Consider the following 6,000-nt stretch of genomic DNA (forward strand, 5'->3'; position numbering starts at 1 on the left):
ATCTTTTCCCCAGTAAGTCTGTGAAAGGAAGATTAATGGAGCACTCAGTGCTCTGTGTGAGCCTTCCTGAGACCAATGGTGAAATAAATGCTTCCACAGGCTGCAAGAAAAGCCAAATGGAATCATTTGCATCTTTCATGGAATTGCAGCAAAGAACTCATAATGCTTCTTGATAGCTCTGGTGTTTTAATCCAGTACATTGACAGTTGACATCCTGGACAAAGAGGAAAGAAATATTAAAATAATATTGATGATACTGGACCCTAAACTACCAGAGCACAAGAGTTAAGGTCCTTTGAGGCCAAACTGTAATGGCTGCTGTAGAAGGGTTGTTTACATAAAGTGACTTTCACTGAAAGCTTTAAAAGGAGTTAGCTGCCTCATCACTTTCAGGAGGACTAGAGAAAGCAAAGAGTGGTTCTGTTAGCAATGAGATAATTGGCTTCACTTTAATGTTCAGCATCTCAAGTGAGATAAACAAGGTTTTCAAGTGATTGCCTATCAGCTGGCATGAGGTAATGAGTATGTTTTCTTAGCCTTTGACGAATGCAATGTAGTTCAGTTTATTTAAAACATAATGGAACTTGTGCATCTAAGTAGTAAGGAAGGTGTGATCACTAAGGAAATAATTTGCAAAATTAAAATTATGTGGAGTAGGTAACCAATGCACACTTCTCATTGTCATACTATGTACAGAACTGAGGGGATGATCACACTAACAGTACTTTCTGTAATCCATTTACAAGGCTAATCAGCTGTCAGCTGGGATGCTGAGGTTCAAACTGAGTCTGATTTTTAAGATACATTTGACCTGCTCAAGTCTGAGAAGTGCTCTGGTGAATGGACTAGTAAATACCCTGAAATGGTTATTTTTACCTTGTCCTGTAAAATTTAATTTAGTGCAATACTGATTTCTTATTTCGGCATGCACTAGAATCTGTGTGTTTTGTTTACCAATCCTAATCATTCATTCTTTTGTAACAAATGTATCTTGTACAAAGTAAAATAAGTTCAATAAAGGGTCTCAGAGTTCTACCTTACTCAGACCCTTGCTATGAACCAAAGCAGGTGCTGAACTCATCTGCCTGTATCCTGAAGGAGTATCCTGGTCAGCTGTATTATGTTGCGTAAGACTACAACTCTGTCCTTCCTTTTCACCTTTGAATGGTAACAAAATCATCCTTTCTACACCTTTTTTCAGATACCATCTTATTTATAATACTTTGCAATGTCTAATTCAATTTGAAATTAATTTAACCGTTACTTTTGTAACTACTTGCAAACAGGAAAACCTTACAGCGCTCACTTAAGACTGATCTAGTCATCCTTTAGCTGTTTCTTTATTGAGCTGTTTCTTTATTCAGCCTGATGAGACTTTCTTTACAACGCATGTTTTTTTTTAGTCCTTCATTCATTCTTGCAATTCTTTGTTGCATAAGTTTCCATTTCTCCTTGTGTATCTTGAATTGCAAAGCTATTTATAAGTGAAAAGGATTTAAAAGTGGAAAGCTTGCTCTTTTAATTTTCCTTTTGGTAGGATGGATGGGGAAAGAATATGAAATGAGTGTTGTACCAAGAAAAAATCATTTTCAATAATCTCAAAAAGCTTCAAAATTTTCCATTCCCAAAACCACATGATCGTAGGTTAAAATACCAAAACCCCTCTCCAGCTCTGTGTTGTCTGGTCAGACTAGAATAATTAATGGTTGACTTTCATTAAGTCATGATGTTATTAGACCAGGAAAAGACATAACTATCAGAATGCTGTGTTCATTCTGGAGAATTCAGGTAGCATATGGAGGAAAGACCATCAGTTAAACAGGACTGCAGGGGTTTAGCTGTACAATAGAACACTTTAAATTTCTGATTGAAGGCATTCAGCTTCCTTTCAAGGTCCCTTGTCTGATTTGACTTTGACTAAAGGCTACTTACTGCTCTGTGCTGTGTTCTTTGAAAGATGGATGAAATGAGAAGTATGGTGAGAAGATATCATCATTTGCCTTCTTATATCTATTAGCCTTTAAAATCTGATTTATTATTTTTTTATTGCTGTGAAACAGTAAGGAGAACATGCCACGGAGCATGATAATCACCAAACAGCATAATCAAAATGTGTTTTGAGTCACAAAAATGAATTAGCTTCTAATACCAAAGGCTGTAGACAACGAAGGAGTAAGAGAGAAATGACAGAATTCAGTACTTCTTTGGGATATTTGGATAGTTTTGCTCAATGGATCTTTAGTTTAGATCTCGGCTGGCTGCTGCTTATAGGAAGCTTTTCAGCTCAAGAGGCAAGTTGTTCTGTGGCCTTGAAAGTTGGTAATGCTTTGAAAATATTTCATACTATTTTTGTTGCGAAGCGTTCTGTCTTAATTCAGCCTATCTTCCACAGCAACAATCTTATGCAATGCATGTGAAGTATCTCAGATAACAATCCTTCTACAGCTCTGTTCTCATTGTCATACGATGGGTTTAAATATTTTGTGGGTTACATTTAGAGGGTTTTTTCCTTCTGTATTTTTTTTTATTCTTCCATTGTTGCTCTCTTTTTCATGTCCTGTAGCACTGTGCTAAAGGTAACAGAAAAAAAACCCACAGGTACTTAGTCTTGCTGGTACAATGATTATTGTGGGACTACAGTGATTAAAGGCTTCCTCCACAGTTTAGGAATTACATACATGTTTTCTTTTTCTGTTTAGGGACTCCACTTGAAAGTTTTGAGTGCTTTTTCAGATTACTTTTTAGTGTAGGCATCCTGAAATGTCTCTGTAGCCTAACTTGGGCCATTGGTTCATGAAACAAGACTTTCATACTAGCAGAGCAGTTAATGAAGCTGTGAGCCACTCTACCCTTCTATTTATTTACAGTTTTTTTTTTCTCCTCTAGTTATTTATCTGTGGCTATAATAATTGCATTTGCCAAGTAATGCATTTGTTTAGGGGCATTTTTATTAGCAGAGGAAGGGTAACGGGAAAGGCAGTGAGTGGATCTTGGGGAAGAGGAGGCAGCTGTGGATGCCAGTGGCTATAGGATTTGTTATAGCTGACAAATAAGACTTTAACATCTCTGTTGTGAATGCTATTTTTAATGTTATGGAGAGGAAGCAGATGGAAAGAGACTGTCACATCTGCACAATATGGAAGGATGAACAGTAAGGCCTTTTTAAAGCAATATGTAATCCTTAGGAGTAGATCTCTTTTCTGTAACAGTCTCCATATGATGTTCATATGGACGTACATGCAGCCTGTCTTCTGTGCGACTTCTGAACTCCATGCAGTATGTATGATCAAAGGAGGATTTGGCATGTGTTTCTGAGCTCTTGCTGTGTTGTGATTTAGTGTGCTTTTGTGCATGATTATCAACTGTATCGTGTGGCTTTATTGGGATTGGTACTTCTAAAAGTGCAGCACTCAGTCACTCTTAACATTGTTGGTGGAAAGAGAACTCCTGACTGCTGTTGTTTTAATGCTGTCGTCACAGCTGGTCAGTCTGAGCCAAGGCAGTAGTGTTTTAAGTATGAAACCATTCTGAATTTAGGATGAAGCAGTGATGATACAAGAAGATTCAGAGGATTGCCGAAACCAGACTTTCTAAGCCTTTCCCATCTGAAGTGAACAAACTCATCCTGAATTGGAAGTTGCCTCGTTTTCTGGACAAATTACCTGCTGTAATCAAGAATGCAAAATTCTTTTTGCTTTATTTCCATAGATGATCATTTGAGGTGAACTATCTGGAATAGTATTTTATTGAAATAAGGCATGAGTAAGATTCAATTCCCCACAGTTAACTGGGAAGTGTAAGAAGTCATTCCACTAAGTGTGGAAACACAGCCAAAGGAGTGTGTAGCACATGCAGATGACATCACAATTTATTAGTTGGATAGGATCTTAGTGTAGTGAATAACTTGAGATTATCCTGGTCTTGAGGGGCTTATGAATCCTCTTTAAAAAAAACCGAAACCACAAAGTTTGGAACACTTATCGCACTTCATCATGCAAAGTTTCTCTCAAGACACTAGGACTAGAAGTTCCTAGGACTAGAATACAATAGTAAAATGTACCTGACGGAGCTGTTCATTGCTGTCAACGTAGAGAGTAGTTGTGTCCAGCATTGTTTATCCCACACAACTGAATCCTGCTTCCACTAAGGCTAGAGGATGACTGGCTGACCTAATACTGATTTACCTGCGATGACCCCAAAGCCCCACGCAGGCTAATAAGTGAACAATCACCTTCTGACATGGCAGTACTTTTAATGGATGTTGTTTGATGCATAATGATTTAATATAGTATGTTTTAGCAAGACATTGTGTATCCAGCAAGCATTTAAGATGGTCTCTATTTAGACTGATGTAATTAGATCCAAATGCTGTCATTAGCAATAGCATCGTGTAATAACTGGCAACGGGACTTCCTGCATTAATACTATGTTTTGATGAATTTATGTGGTTCTAAATCCTACTGATTCTGAATTCAATTTCTTTATTATTTATGAGCATATGAACAATGCCATGTACAGGCAAGGATGGTTCTCATAAAGCAGACTGTGTGTGTTTTGTCTTTAAGATATTTTCTGTAAGAAAAAGTTGGAAGTTCTTTTCCACTGATGGAAATTACACGAGGTATTACTCTGTTACTGGAAAACAAAGTCCAAACCTGACCTCTGTAGAATCTCAAAGACCATTTCTTGGTATACATTATTCATTATATTTTTTTTTTCTCTTAAGTTGCATGTTAAGTCTGTGGCAGAACAATTGGATATGAGGTAATCTTTAGGATTTCTCCAAAACTGTACTATTATCTGTTGGCCATTTCTGAGATCTCAGTCTCTCGGCTGCAGTGGTACAGACAGTTTATTTAGTACTTAATTCTCCTTTTGGCTTGGAAAAGTACTGAGCCTTTGTTTGAAAGCTTAGGTTAGAAAAGTATTTTAAACTTTCCAAAGAGATATGGTAAAACTCTACCTTTGGAACTTAGATGTACGAGTTTCTCTTGGTAAATGTTTTTATGTCGTTTTAGAAAGAATGTTTACATGATCCTTATCTCAGATTAGTCTGTTTTATCATGTTTTTTCTTCCATGAAAAATAGAATCATACATTCATACAATGGTTAGTGTTGGAAGGGAACTTAAAGATTATCTAGTTCCAACCCCTCTGCCATGGGCAGGGACACCTTCCACTGGATCAGGCTTCCCAACGCCCCATCCAACCTGGCCTTGAACACCTCCCGGGATGGGGCAGCCACAACCTCCCTGGGCAACTTGTGCCAGTGCCTCACCACTGTCATAGTGAAAGGAGGAGGAAGAACTTCTTCTCTAGCCCTAAGGAAGAAGAATCATAGAATCTATATGGAAATAAATTCCATAGCTTCTCTTCATGTTTTGTGTGCATCTCAGGTCCAGTTGTAAGATGGTAAAAGTTATGTACTTTTATGTAAAAAAAAAAAAAAAAAAAAAAAAGTTATGTACTGCTTATAGTATGGTCTGTCAGCAATCCTGCTAAGGTAAAACTGGAGCTCTTTTCAAGGGTTCATAAAATCTAGTCCTAAGATTGGTTTGTAGCTGAAACTGAAATTGCCAGATTTTTTCCAGCCTGACATGCTTTTTTATATTCATTAGAGAAAAACAGAACACTGCAAACACACCTTGACTATAGAAAGAAGGCAAGCAAATTTGCATCTCTGCTGACTTTTACAGGTATTATCAAGGAGTGCATTTAAGTCCTTTTTCCAAGTGTTGGCGACTGGCTTCCATACTCCTCTGTCCCATTGTGCTCAACAATGATTTGCCTGGGCTCTCCCATGGTTCACCTGCAGAACAAACTGTTACTTGTTTTGGAATGCATCTCTAGAATTCTCTATGCTTGTGAATCATCTGTCTCATACTCATCTTGGCTGTATCTTTTAGTAAACAGTGCAGACCAAGAGAAGCAGATTTGCTGAAATGCCTGTTGCTAAGGAAGTAATACCTGAGCTCTGCGCATGTCAGGGAATTTTACTCTT

Source organism: Cuculus canorus, chromosome 1, assembly GCF_017976375.1.
Source record: "Cuculus canorus isolate bCucCan1 chromosome 1, bCucCan1.pri, whole genome shotgun sequence".
In the NCBI taxonomy this organism is placed as follows: domain Eukaryota; kingdom Metazoa; phylum Chordata; class Aves; order Cuculiformes; family Cuculidae; genus Cuculus; species Cuculus canorus.